Consider the following 15696-nt stretch of genomic DNA (forward strand, 5'->3'; position numbering starts at 1 on the left):
CCCCCCCCCAGTGCCTGCTGGTCCCCTCTGATCAGTTTGTAAACAGCAGAGCAGGTGGGGGTTGGGGGGCACTCAGGGGGTCTGGGGGAGTAGGCTGGTGATAGGGCCTGGAAAGGGTCCCCCTATGACCTCCTCCTTCAGCCCCCCCCTCCCCTGCCCCCTACTTACCAGCTCCGAGTCCACTGGAGCCCTATAATTTACCCCATGGGGAGTTTACTTCCCTATCAGAAATCACTTTGTAGCCCTGAAGTAGAAACATTTTTAATTCCCTCCAGCATAGTTGTTGCCATTCATAATGATAACTCTGAATATTTTGCTGTCTATATCCATCTGTAATGAGGTTCAGGGCTCAGGGGGTTGAATCCAGCTACAGAGGGTTAAGTGGATAATAGCCTACCACTTAAAGAAGGGGTGGTCAACTATTTCAGCTGGAGGGCTGCTTAGTGAGTTCTGGTGAGCTGTTGAGGCCTGCAATTGTAGCCCTGCCCCTTGACAGGTGCCCACCCCCTGGTCGCCATCTTGGGACTAGAAGTCCTGCCCCTAACCCCTGACCTTTGCCACCAGAAATCCTTCCACTTGCCCCCAGAAATACTCCTTTTGGGAAAGGAGTTTGCCGTCTTGGAATCAGACCCCCCCCCCCAAATTATATACTAAAAATCAAACATCTACACTAATATGTTTTAACTGTATTTCAGAAAATATTTTTGTCCTGATTTGTGTGTGTTTGTGTCAAGTATATAGAAGTGATTGCATAATAGCTCAAAATTAAGTCCAACTCTTCTATATTGTGGGAGTGCTTTTCCTCCGGCTCCCCACATATCTAAAAAAGATATCTGAGATGGAATAGAATTAGCTTGTGCATTGAGGATCGCTCTCTTGAGGGGCAACCACTCTTCCTGAACTCCCTTCCCCCTGGGGTCATGGTCCCTTAGGGCCTCACTGACAAGCCTCCTGAGCTTGTCAAAGTCGGCTTTCCTGAAGTCAAGGACTTCAGTGTTGCTGACTGACTTGCCAGCTTTATGTTAGATGGTGAAGGTGATCAGCTTGTGGTCGCTGTCACCCAGCTTCCCATCGATCACTAGGTCACTGATTAGGTCATCCCCAGTAGCCAGTACCAGGTCGAGCAGCGCTTTACCTCTCATTGGCCCATAGGCTTCTTGAGTCAGGCAGAGGTCATCCATGCACAATAGAAAGCTTTGTGACCACTCAGATTTTTCTGAGTGATCTTCCCATGAGATGTCTGGGTAATTGAAGTCACCCATGACAATCATAGTCCTGGAGCGTGCGGCCTCAGCCAGTTCCCGGATGAACTTCTGGTCAAGCTCTTGACTTTGGGTGGGAGGTCTGTAGTGGACTCCCACCACCATGTCCAGTGTGCCATGTTCCCTATGGATTTTAACCCAGAGGGTCCCCCCCTACAAACACACCCTCCATTCCACAAAACCACTGTACCTGATTGGCCTCTGCTGGCCAATGTGAAAGGGAGTTTCGACAAATGTTCCCAGGATCAGAGAATGAAAAGCTTGGGTTCACAGGGCATTTGCAGGTATAGGTTCACCTACTGTGTATGTGAATGCTAAAGAGCATGTAGAGAACAGGGTAAGGACCTGTATCAGGAAATTAATGGCTATTTCCCTGTAGTTGTCCCAGACTCAGAACAGCAAGGCCATTGAGGTCTCCCTAATGTCCTTGATCCCAGTGGATGTTTCACTGATATCAGTGGAAGGGCCATAATGATAAAGAGTCAGACAAAAGTCTTTGTTTTCTACCTGCCCCAAGGGGAAGGTTAGAGAAAGGGGCAATGGAATGTTATGGGAAGCTCTTACCAGCTGATGGCAAAGACAAACAAGTTTTCTTTGTTAAATGATTAATGGAGCTATCAGTAGAACTGGAGAGGAGCTCTACAAACAGAGTTTCTAAGTAAATTAGAAATATTTCTGGAGAGAAAGGGGAGCATGTCTAAGTGAAATGTCAGACACAGACCCTAAAGATGTACCGATACTGCAGAACACCTTCTCAGCAATCTCTTGGGAGGAACCATCTGTAACCCATTGGTTAGTGAGTAACCACTGCCCTTTGTGCCCAATCCACAAAGAAGAATGAGCCCATTGCTGCCAAGGCAAAGGAGAACTCTTTTATTAGCACAAACTGGAGCAGCTCATGATGTTAGCTCAAGAGATCTCAAGTTCTAGTGTTGGGTAAGAAGGCAGCTTTTACACATGGACTACTGAGTAATGCGAATTCATTTTCACATTGGAGCTATGTGAACCCTTACAAATTCTGTTGAAAATAGTTCCCTTGTCTTTTGCCAACACCAGTTGTCTTCACATGCACTCTTTCTTCATATGGCATCTGATATCAACTTCCAAATCTATGAGGCACTGAGCATGTCTACACATAATGCTATCTCACCATAGCAATGTGCTTTGGTGACATAGCATCTGCAGGGGTCTGCACTGGACCAGCAGCTACTTTTCCATAGTGACATGCTCCCTGTTACAGTGCAGCGCAATGCGAAGTAGCTGCTAAAAATAACCGTGTGGCACGTGTACAGCACTGTACATGCTGTTATTGTACCATAATTTAGTACTTCCAAACAACTTTGCCATAGTGACATGTAGATGTGCCCACTATCTGGTATTATCACTCAAGATGCACATTCCATCTGCCTCATCTGGGCATTTGTAAAGATTGCAGCTTTCAATTAGGTGCTGTGTAGTTTGTTGGACACTGCACTCACACAGGGATATCCATGAAGTTCATTTTGTGGAGTGTTGTCTTGAAGTGTCCATATCCAGATCCCAGTATGTTCAACTTAACCCATGCTTCTCTGTCAAGGTTGTGCCCAATGGGGACTCTTTGGTATTGGTATAAAATGCTGTAGGAATAGGTCTGATCTTTCCTAGGAGTTGGCCCATTTTGTTGCAGCCCATAGATTTGGTTCAGCATCCCCAGTCTATTTTAGGAGCTTGGGGGCTTCACATATAAACAGTTATTGACTTTTAACCCTCTTAAGTCTCCATCTATTCTGATCTTTAATTGACAGTTGATGGGGCAGGTGATTGTCATCATTTTTTGCCTCTGTTGTCAGTAAAGTTGTTAGGGTCTATCTTTTTATATCAGTTGGATTAATGCCAGAGAATACAGGGACTATATCTGTGGGTATGTAATTTGTGCAGCCTGTTATGAGTCTCAGCATACTGTTAAGTACAGTGTTTAGCTTTTTAGTAAGACAACACCTGGACCCTACCGGAGCACAATATTGTGCTGGGGCATATACCATTGCAAATGCAGTGGTTCTGAGCACTTTGAAATTAACACCCTATGTCATGTTGGCCAAATATCTTAAGGCATCTACCTGTGCAGAGACTTTATGGATGACCTTCTGAATGTGATATTTTTAGGTAAGGGAACAGTCTAATGTGACTCTTACGTAGGTTGGGGTATGCTCATGGGGAAGGATATGGTTGCTTACTCTAATATTCAGCATGCTTCTGGCTCAAAGACTGTCCAAGTGGAAGAGTGATGATACTGACTTATTGATGCTCAACTTTAAGTGCCAGTTGTGCAGATAGCCAGTGATGACTTCCATGTCAGTATGCAGTATCTTTTCCAGTTCTGTCTTGTCACATTCCTTGGGCTACTGTGGTGACATTGCCAGCATACACACATCACTTAGATGTTGTATGTAGAAATTCTGAGATGTAAACATTGAAAAGTATTGGTGTTAGCACTTCTTCACTTACTGCAGTCCCTGAAATTTGACATTATTTGGTTTGAACAGGCTGTTGTCACCTTCTCAGGTTGTTATCTTTACAAACAAGGTCTGTGTTTAACCTGTCTTCGGAAATTAAAGTAAGATCAGAGACCAGAGTGGAAATTAGAATATAAATGCAATGCAGACTTCATCTGAGGCAAATTTTGAGCATGATGAATGTTCAGGTACAACTATTTTCATTCCAATGATTCATGTCTTAAATTCTAGTCTCATCACTATGCCGACATATTGAATGGCTTTAGAATAGAGGTGGGCAATTATTTGGACTGGAAGGCCACTTTAGTGAGCTGTTCTGGTGAACTGTTGCAGGCTTGGTCAGCACTCCACCCAACCCCCTATGCTGGGCTGGATCAGCACCTTCTCTTCCCCCCAGTCCACAATAGCTCACCAAAACTCCCTAAGTGGCTCTGCCCTGGGGCCAGACTCTGCACCATCACTGCCCTGCAATCCTATGATCCCAGCCCTAGCCCTGCCTATCAGTCTCACTCCCCTCCCACCTGCAGCACCATCCCATCCACCTGGCCAAGCATACCCTGCCTGGGTGGGTCCTGGACTGGTCTCCATGGTGACCCCACCTGCCTGCTTCATTGGATGCCCCTGATGGTGGGTGTGGGGTGGACAGGCCTGAGTGCCCAGGAAACAGGATGAGGGCTGGAGGCAGCAGCGATACTGGCAGTGGCAGCCAGAAGGAGCTGCCACCCTGATGCACACCTGGGGGCAGCAGGACCAGCCACATACACTATAACCTGGACTGTCCACTGTTCCTGGGTCAGATGGGGCCAAGAGACACACAGCAAGCTGAATAAAATTACTTGGTGGACCAGATCTTGCCTGTGGGCTGTATTTTGCCCACCCCTGCTTTAGAACAATCACTTTCTCTTATTGCTGAGCAAAAATTTTGGATAAAAAGTTATTCAATGAAATTGCAGTTTGTGGTCAACCAACATAATTTGCAAATTTGCCTTGAGTTTGACAAATAGCACTGGGAAAAAAAGATCAAGAGAGATGAGAAATGGAAAAAATCAAAACATTTAGTTTTACTATTTCAAAATAAAATGTTTTATTTTTTTCATTTTCAAACACTACTTTGAGACCAATTTTATCTACATGTACATTGTTTATTAGAAATAAAAATCCCTAAAAATGAAACAAAGCTTTTTGTCTCAGATCGACTAAAATGTTTCATTAGGCTCAGCACAAATGTTGGTATGGGTAGTACAATTCAGAATGAAAAAAATATTTGTTTTTTCATTTCAGGTGACTCAAAATTAAATTTTTCTTCATCTTTGTATTGAAGCATCAGTTATTCACATAGTTCTCCTTTCCATCTTTTCTCTACTGTCTCTACAGGCTATGATGATCCTCACCTCTGGGCTGAGCATGAAATGTTTATTGAATGTGTATCATTCTAGATCAGTGGCTCTCGACCTCCTTAGGCTCAAAGCACCCCTCATAAAATGCCAGCTCTTAGCTTTAACTCATTTTTTGACTGCAGAAGAATAATAGGGCCATTCTTCTGTTGCAAAGAACTTGGAAAGACTACAACAGGTCAGATTATTTTAACACTATGGATTCCAATTTTAAATTGTTGGGTTTATCTTGTGAATCATATTTGTACACCTAACATGCTAACATTGCATAGCATTCTGCAGCACCCTTGAAAGGATCTCAAGACACCTGCCAAGGCACCCTGCTTGAGAATCATTATTCTAGACGCTCAGAAGGAAGGAACTGCTAGGTCTGAAGAGAGGGGTAGAGCTTCAAACGCAGCTTGGAGAAAAGATTTCTCTCCCACTGACGACACTGCAAGAAAAGTAATGCCTTGTTGCAGATGCTACTTCTATGAGTTAATAGACATCCTTAAATAAACCACTTTGACCAAGATCCATTTCCCAGAAGGAATATTTCACCCCTTTGGATATAAGGCCATTGACCAAATTTTCCTGGCCCAGAAGCAACTGTGACTTAAATTATCTCTTTGTGGTGATCTGTTTAATGATTGAGAGAAAGGACCTTTTTAATGAGTGTGGCTGACCTGGGGTTGAACTCCACCGGAAGTGGTGAGCATAAGAACTCTGCCACAGGTGCTAAGTTTGTGTTCCTCTGCATAGAGAATTTGCAACCAGACAGGAAGAGACGGAAGTTAAAGTCTAGTGTATAGAGGGCACCCCTTTACATCAGCATAACTTGGGTGGCTCATCTCTTCCTGACACATGCTATAAGTTACCCCCTGATAAGATTAGCTTTAAAGTGTAATTATTCTTTTAAATTAACATATTTAAATGATGGGGCATGATTTATGACTCATACTAATAATGTTAGCCTCTAAGATCTGTTTCCAAAAATACTTCTTAATATTTGCAGGGCCAGATGCAGTATTTGAAGGTTCCCCAGACTCAGTGAAGTTTGCCAATTCTTCCTTTTGTCATGATTTGGGAAATGGAGACACTGGCTTCAGGAACTATAACTGAATGTATTAGACCACATTCCATGCTGATGTAAATCAGCATACCTGTATTGACTTTCTCTTGTTTATTGCCATAGTGGTGCTTCACTAATTTATGCCAGCTAGGCAGCTGGGTCCATCTGGGAGTAGCAAGTGAAAATGTGAACCGGGTCTAATTTTGAAAGCTAATTAAATTAAGAGCCAGTCATTAGAACTTCAGATCAAAAATGATACTTGAGCTTTTCAACTTTAGAAACTTTAAAACTTGGAAAGGGCTTCTGAGAATGATCACTTAAGGAAATCTCTCAGTGCATATACCCAATAGAAAAAGAGTTTGATAGTGATTGCACTTGTGAAAATTGGGGATAATGTAGTAGAAATCTAGGGAACAACATAAGAGAGGTGTCACTGTCAGTAAGGAAAACGTGGGCCCTAAACATGCTCATGTGACAGCTGTTAGTTTGACCAACACAACAGAAATTGAACTGGTCCCTTTAAAAATCAGTGTTACTTTTTGGGTGCATCTATGCGTTCATTAATATGCCATTGTTACTGCACATTGAGTTTAGTACTTGCATAACCAAGTACTTAATTAATGTGCAGTAACTGGCACTACTGAGCACTAGCACCAGTGCATAGCTTTTTAGTGATGCTAACTGTGCAGTAGCCTAGTACTACTACAAATTAAGGTATTAGTACGGGTTTTGCCCTGCATGCTACTGTGCAATTGAATTAGGCTACTAAGCAGTTAGCATCCTGTGTAGATGCACTCTTTGAGCTAAAAACAAAAGCAATGCTGCAACAGGCTGTTTGGATTAAGCCCATAAGAAAAGGATCTCACTCAGTGTTTTGACCAGATTTAATCTCACAAGACACTCTTTTCTGGAGATGTTAGCAACTGAACACAAGAGTGTCTAATGGAAGCCTTTCTGTATGGCTGTGGCAACATAAGATTTATGATGGGACAAAACACAACCATATTCATGTCCTTGCCACTTGTTATGCCACAGATGCACAAAAATGTTTGCACAATAATACTTATTAACAGTTTGTCCCAGTGTATCATGGCAGACACCAATACAGTTATGGTGCATCAGCTGAATTCAGCATCAAAGAGTGGTGGTGAATTCTGCATCCCTGGCAAACAGGAACCCTGGAAACAGAAAACATCTCCCCAGTCCCAGGGTCCCTTTGTGCCAGGCATGTGTAAAAATCATGTGTGCAGCCCACGGTTTTTAGTCCCAGCACACCCGACAATCAGGTGACTGTTGACCCCAGCCCTAGTGCACAGGGACTTCAAAAACTGTGTGCAGCCCAGGTGTGTTGCACATGTATTTCTTTAGACATCTCTGGCACACAGGGACCCAGAGATCCTGGGGTACCAATGCACTGGGGATGTCAGAAAACCACTGCCTGGTTGCACACGTGGTGTTTAACAGGCCTGATGCATGGGGCCGCATCAACAATCAGTTGCTCCCAGCAGGAGTGGGGGAGGGGGAGTGAGCCAGACTCAAAGGGCTTCCCCCACTGGGGACTTTAAATCTTGTGTCCAGCAGCTCTTAACATGCTACCAGGGCATGAGGGTGTTTTAAAGTCTGTAGTGGAGGGAAGTCCTTCAGCTACCCTGCTACGGGGAGCCTCTGATCCCTTCATGCCCTGGCAGACCATCCATAGCTACTGGGTGTGGGGCTTTGACAATTAGCTGATTGTTGGCCCCTGGCTAAACATCCCCAGTTTCCTACTGGGCCCAGAGCTGTCACCTGGACCAAAATTCAGCTGACTGTCCATTTACCCCATAGGGACCTTACTCTTTAAACCCTCTTTGAATGGTGACATGGATATTGTCACCATTGCCAGTCTTAATTGCTGGACATGTTCTGGTGACAACTTTTATACCTTTTTATAGCCTGTGACACTGACAGCCAATAGAATAATAAAGGCAGAACTTAGACAAAGGGACTGTTTCTTCTCTAACACTACTTTTATATGGATGCGATCCTGTAATTTCCATGGAGTCAGTCCTCATTCATCATATGGTAAGTGAGAAGTGAATTTGGTGCACAGAGCTTTTTTGAACTTGGTTACCAACATGAACATGTCAGCTACCCCATGAGAAGCATTTCCACAGTACCAGCAAATACTTTTGGTGCGGATTTTACCTCAATAGAGAATCATGCAAGTTAATCAATAGAAATTATATGAAAGAAACATGACATTTCCTGACAGAGGCCAAGAAAATGAACTGCTCATTTTATTCAAATGATGGAAATGGGCTCAGTAAGGAAACTAGCCTGAAATTTATAACTGTATCTGAGCTACTGTCAAGGTAGCCTTAGTAGCATGTAGGCTCTGTATCTTGCCTGGATCACCTACTGTGTGGCTGAGAAATCGAAAACAATGTAGTTACTTGATTTCAAGACTGCCAGGTGGTCAAAAACTGAACCAGACCTAGTGAACCCAAAATCCACCCTTATGACCTTTAAGCATTCTCCCCATTTTACTTTAAATTTTGCTCTTCAAGAGAGTCTCAGCCAAGTGACATAGGTAAACTCAGAGGAGGCCCTGGCCATTTGTAACAGCCCCTCTGTTTTTGGTTACAATTAAAGGATTGCTTGTTTGAAAATTTGTGTTTATTTTTACAACAGGGATAACAGCTTTACTCATTACTCCAGTGGGCTTGCCCCAGGGATGAATTCAGTCATCATGGGTTTGAAATTTATCCTTGTTGCTATTAAGATACATCATTGTCTATGGGCAAAAGTCACTGCTTTACAGAAAACCTATCCAAGACTTTGATGGACATACCAGTAGATTTTGTATTGAACCTCTACATAGGGCTGATTTGATCCCCTTTTTCTCCCATTTGTCCATAGTTATTTTCTTGGTTGTTGCTGGTACATATTATAGGGCTTAGGTCCTTGCTTGACCGGTGCCCTACCCCCTTGCGATGTCAGGGTGAGACTCTATGTATTGCCACCTTCAGGTTCTGGTCACTGTTCTTGCTCACCTGCCACAACCTGATGTTCTTCTTGGGAGGCAGCTCCAGCATGTGACTCGTGAGATCCCATATCTTTGGTGTCTTTGTGGGGCTCCAACCTTCCCTTTACCCCACCCTTACCACATCCAGTGTCAGAACAGACATTGTTATCTTGAGGCTCCATTTCCAAGTGATCACTTCTCACCTGCATGTCTAGCCATTGGGGAGTGAGACCTCCTGGCCACTGGCTCTTCTTGGACCATCCTTTGGCTATGGGCAGATGTCCCTAACTTATCTGTCTGTGCTCTTGCATTAAGAATGTTTTTATAAAAGAAAACTCGGGTAAACCAACAAAAATGCAAACAATCAGCTTTTTTGCGGGGCATGCAGCTGGGCTCTGCTTCATCTGTGGGCCAGGCTCAGCTTCCTGGCTCCAGGCCCCATCTCTCCACACATCTTCCCACTGCTCCAGTCCACGGCCTCTTGCTCCACCCATGCCTTGTCAGCCCCTGCCTCTCCTGGGCCCTGTCCCTCTCTCCTCTCCTTAGCCACATGCTCGGCCAGTTGTTTATTGGTCCACCTCACTCCCGAGCCCTGCCCCTCTCTGTTTCCAATCTGCAGGCTCAGGCTGCTCTGGGACCGGCGCACCTGAGCCTCTTGTCCTGGTGTTTTCCTAACTGAAGTGGAGAATGGGAAAAGTCTCTGTTGGGGTGGGGAAAGCCTCTCTTGGCTTTCTCTTCCCCTCTCACGTTGGTCATTTCTGTTTTTAAGTGTACTGGACCTGAGTGTGCGCTTATCTATAGTAGTGTGGATTCAGAAGAACCTAGTTAATTTCAGTAGTGTTTTATGTTCACCAACATAAATACATTCAGAAACCAACCCATTCTATGCCAAAGAGTACATGTTGCCTTCTCTTCTGATTCTGTAAAGTACTTTGTATCCTTAAATGCAGTGATTCTATGATTCTAATGCGGTGATTTTCAGCTAGCATGCCACAGCACCATAGGTGCCACAAGATCCGTTTAAGATTGTTAGATATGCAAAAACCTGCACATGATTTAGAAAATAAATTCAGATTTGAAACAGGAATCCATAGTGTAAAATATACTCTGACTTTCTGTGGTCCTCCTCAGTTCTTTGCAACAGAAGAATTGCTTTATTCATAGAATCACAGAAGTAGGGTCAGAAGGGACCTTGTAGATCTTCAAGTCCGACCCCCCGCCTGGGCGGGAGAAAAACTGGACTCAAATGAGTCCAGCCAGGTAGGCATCAAGCCTCTTCTTAAAGATCCCCAGGGTAGGAGCCAGCACCACTTCCCTTGGAAGTTGGTTCCAGCTCCTAGCCGCCCTGACTGTGAAGTAGTTCTTTTATTATTTTTCTACAGATGAAAAAAGAGTGAATGCTAAGAGCTGGCATTTTCTGAGTCTAAAAGTGGGGTCTTGAGTCTAACAAGATTAGGGAACCACTAATAACTAAAATAACTAATAACTAAATAACTAATAACTAAATAACTAATAACTAAAATAAAGGGCTATCTCCTGAATAATTCTGTAAAGTCTTCAGAGCCAAAAGCATCATTTCATTATGTGGGGGTTTTTTGCAATGCATAGTAGAATGGGGTAAATTTCTGGACAAATCGAGGTCAATGCAAGAAGTCCTACTGACTTCAATGAGGCTGAAATTTCAGTTGCTAGGAGCATAATCCACAACCTTCTCTAGCCCATAGATACCAGCAACAGGCAAATAATATGCTACAGCAGCACTGTACTTTGCTATTTGAAGAAATAGTTACTTATTAAAAATAAAATTTCCAGTTATCACAAAAAGCATTTATGGGTCAGCCACAAGTTGGGGACCACTTGCCAACCACAGCAGGTAATAAATAATAGTAACTCATGAAATTACCTTGTACTGTGATCATGCACATGATCCTTTTAGAGAAAGATGCAGTTAAATGATAAAATCCACCAACTGGGCAAGGTACTGATCATTAATCAAAGGCCTTTTACATACTTTGCAGGATGGAGCTATATTGAGTCCATGAGCCAAATCTTGAGACTTGAAATTAATAGCAATCTCCTAGTGGATTTGAGTGGAACTAGGCTCTGAGCCAATACTCAGATCTTTGGGAGGCTGCTTTCTTCCTTTTTTTGAAAAAAAAAAGATTTCAAATTAGATTTTTAAACTAGATGTAAAATATTTATATTAGATTAATATTGTTTCATTCCCCCCATACACATCAATTAGTTCTCTTAGAAATTCACATCCATTCAAGAGGTATAGTTATAGGACAAATTATGCTCTTTATTATATTGGTGGAACCCTTGTGAAGACCAGGAAAGAAATTGGTTGTGTATCTAGAATCAAATAGTTGGATCTACATCATTAGTAGTTGGTTTACAACACATATATGTTTCTTAAAAGAATTATAGAAATGCCAGCGGAAATGTTCAAGGCTAGCCAAGATAATCAGCAAAGTTCCTAGAGCCAATATACCAAATTCTCCTAAAAAAAACTCACACAGCACTTCTGTTATTGTTTCCTGAGTCTCTCAATAGTCCACATCAAGAGGCAAAAATAATTAGAGGAAAGGACTAAAACACTATTGTATCACAGTTGCAAAGACAGCATTTTGAAACTGATTTGTTGGTACAATCTGTACCAAGCAGAAGTAAAACATTTTGAAATAGACCAGATAAACCATAATGTTTAAGAGTCACCAATTATGCACTGGGTATTTGGGCAGAATTATTGCAACTGGATCTCAGCAACAGCAACTTGAAGAGGTCATGCCCTCTTCAAAGTGCGTGTGTGGAAGTCCATCAAACCAGTGATTATATAAGTATTTCAAGAGAAGTCCTCCTGTGTTAAGAAAATATCAAATTGGTAATGTTTTTCAGCCTTAATCTCTAAGGTTGTTACAAAGGAAAAAGAGCACAGTCTAAAATGACAAATCCTCTCATTTATTCCTGAGATGTTCCCATTCAATTCAGTGAGGTTTCCCAGAACAGACTTGGCCAAAACTGCTGTAGCATTGGACCTTAGCTGAGCTCCAGGCCTGAACTTTATTGTGGGGTAAGGGAGCTGGGGGTGTTGCTCCAGGACTCTGTGTGTGTGTGTGTGTGTGTGTGTGTGTGTGAGGGCGGGGGAACACTTTAAATGCAATGGCTCTGAGAGCTGTTCTAATTAAAGTGCCTGAAGCATCTCACATACCATGCTGAAAAATGCCGGGGGGCAGTGCTTTAGCTAAAGCCTGTTGAATGAGCTTTACTTAAAGCACCCCCACTGCCATTTTTCAAGATGAGGATGCTAATTACCATGGTCCAGCAGACTTGATTCATTAAGTCTGCTCTAATGCACTGTAATTACAGCATCTGCTCTGATGCACTGTAATTAATTGAGTCTGCTCTGATGCATTGTAATTACAGCGTGTCGGAGCAGCCTCACTGCACATGTATAGGCACCCTGGGTTTTTAAGTTGGTTCTTTTTACAGGCAGGAGTCATTCAGAGTTCAGATCCAGACCCAAAATCTTCTGGGTCACTGGAGACTGCTTTAACATTATGCTGCCAATAGCTCTATGTTGTTCTGATACAAACATTTAAATGTGTTTTTATCTTCAACTTTATACCCTTTCTCACTTTTAAAAAGATGGCTTTTTCTTGTTTTTAGCTGAACTAGTTACCTCTCTTATAAAGTGATTCTCATCCTAATTAATTGTGCTGATGTGTTCTAATCTAGAAGCTAAAACATAAGGGGTGTGTCTACATGAGATGCTTTACTGAGCAGTAGAGCCACTTACGGTGCAGTTAGCATCTGTGTCTACATGTGCAGACACTTACTGTACAGTAATTGGCTCTAATCATCAATAAATTTGCTGCCTGCAAATGCAAGTAGCAAATTTACTTATGATTAGTAACTGCACAGCAGCACACAGATAAACGCTTGACCAGAAGCAAGTGTGCTCATGGGCAGCTGAGCAGCAGAGGCTGAGAGATTGCTTCCTGCCTCTGCGAGCTGTCTGCTGTCAGGGCACACTCCATCACTGGAGTCTGGGTGGGAATAATGTACCCCTGCCCTGGCAGCAGGGAACATTATCCCCACCTGGGCTCCTGTGGTGGCGCCTGCCCTGGCAGCAGGGAGCTCCCAACCCCTGCTCTGCAATTGCAGGGACAGGGCTGGGCCCTGCAACCATAGGACTTGGGCTGGTAGATAAGGATCTCCCAGCCCCATGATTGCAGAACAGGGGCTGGGAGCTCCCTGCTGCCACAGCAGGGAACATTATCCCCACCTGGGCTCCTGTGGTGGCGCCTGCCCTGGCAGCAGGCAGCTCCCAGGGGCAGGGAGCAATGTCCCAGCCTCTGCCAAGAAACAGCTGTCTCCTGGCACCTGAGCTAGAACCCATGGGGAAACTAGAGCTGGTTGCAGGGCTGCAGGGAGCAGGAGCAATCTGCTGCTAGGAGCAGCAAATCTCCCACATTCCTGCATGTTTAATCACATGCCTGGGAGAGTTTACTCTCGAGTAGTTTACTTGAGAGTAAACTGCTTCTGGATTATTTGCACTTATAGACATGCCCATACAGAGCTTTGAGTCTACTCCAGACTCTGAGGTAATGAGGAAGGTTTTGTACTTCTCAGCAAAATCTCATGGTCTTAGAGTCAGAGGTCTCCGGTTTAGTTTGTACAGGTAAGCCCAATCAGGGCCACTGAGACAAATCTAAGATCATGGTCACTAAGTCTGGGTGGTGTCTGTCCATCAGACTCCTGGTTCTTAGTCTTGCTGAAGGGATCAAGAGCTTTTACTAGACTGTAGGCAGGGACTCCTGCTGGCCCCCCTAAAGTCAGAGCTGTGTTACATCCTAATGTTCCTGACATTAAAGAACATAAATAAAAATTCCTTTCCCTTAATTATTTGGTTATTCCATTTTCATTCTTTATGTCTCCGGTATTGTTTGCATGTAAGCTCTCGAGCAACAATGGAGGGTTTACCAAGAAATCCAGAAGAGCATTTTTGAAATATCTATGATTAAAATATTCTTAAATCCAGAAGGAGAATGCACCTCTGATTGTGTGAACAATCTGTAATTATCCAAACAATAGATATTGCCAGATTCTCCCATGTTAATATGTGTCAGCTACTGGTACTGCCCCCATAGCTGAGAAAGGACTTGAGTCTATGAACACTTTTCTCATTAGCTTCTAAAACTGACAAACCAAAGATCAGCTGTGCTTTTAATTTTTCGTTAATGTGTAATCACCTATCTGGCAGGAAATTTACTCATTTTATGCATACCTTGAATGCTACAGTAGCCTCACCATTAGCAGTAGTGTTTGGGATCAACTCTAAAGTATTTTTGGTAAACATCTTTCTTATGAAAGAGTAGTGAGCAGTTCTGCCTAATTCTTTTCCAATTATGAACATGAAATTTACCACTGATTTCTATAAAGGTAGTTAGATTAATGCAAAACACTGGTGAAAATACAACCAAAATTTGTTGCAATTCTGTACATATGCCAGAAGAGATAGGAACCAAAGAAAATATGGATTGTTCTTCTCCAAGAAGAGAGACCATTATCTGGCATTTGCACTAAAATATCTCCATTAATTATTCGAAATGATCCTATGAATTAATCAATTTTTATTCCATCCACTAGGTGACATTCATACTAGCCAGGCCTTTCCAAACATGCACTTTGATTAATAACTGGTAAACCAGAAAATATATAAGTTGGCTCAGAAACCCATCTTTGCTTTCGAGAAAAAAGTAATAGCTCCAGCTACAAAAATTTTTTTTCCAGTCAGACCACCCATAAAACTGCTTGACATTTTGTTTTGTCTTGAATGTTAAAAACATTTGGCCTACAAAAGGAACTTGGAAATCTACCAGCAGTTGCATTTATCAGACTCTGGAATGTTTAGAACAGGTTTGAGTCAAAATCCACAATTAATTATTTTAAAATAACAGGTACAATTATTATGCTGTGATATATTCTCACCTCAGCATGCACTGTATTCTGGCCATGGCTTACTACCTGCAGTCACCAATGACTTCTGTGAAAGAGGAAAAATGTATAACTAAAGTGATCCCCTAATTTCCAGACAAGTCTGAGACATTGTGATCAGAGTGCCAGATGGGGAGTTGGTATCCAGAGTTCTGTCCTAATGTCATTGGCTGATGAGTACATTTTTTATGAAAATGAGTAAATAAGAAGTTAAAGAAGTGATAGTTTCATAGTTTCTTGGGTCGAAAGGGACCTGAGAAGATCATCTAGTCCGACCCCCTGCCATGGCAGGAAAGAGTACTGGGGTCAAACGACCCCAGCAAGGTGTTCATCTAACCTCCTCTTAAAAACCCCCAGGGTAGGAGCCTGCACCACCTCCCTTGGAAGCTGGTTCCAGACCCTAGCCACCCTGACTGTGAAATAGCGCCTTCTGATGTCTAACCTAAACCTACCCTCTGCTAGCTTGTGACCATTGTTCCTGGTCACTCCTGGC

Source organism: Gavialis gangeticus, unplaced genomic scaffold (assembly GCF_001723915.1).
Source record: "Gavialis gangeticus isolate Ggan-Ray unplaced genomic scaffold, GavGan_comp1, whole genome shotgun sequence".
Lineage (NCBI taxonomy): Eukaryota > Metazoa > Chordata > Crocodylia > Gavialidae > Gavialis > Gavialis gangeticus.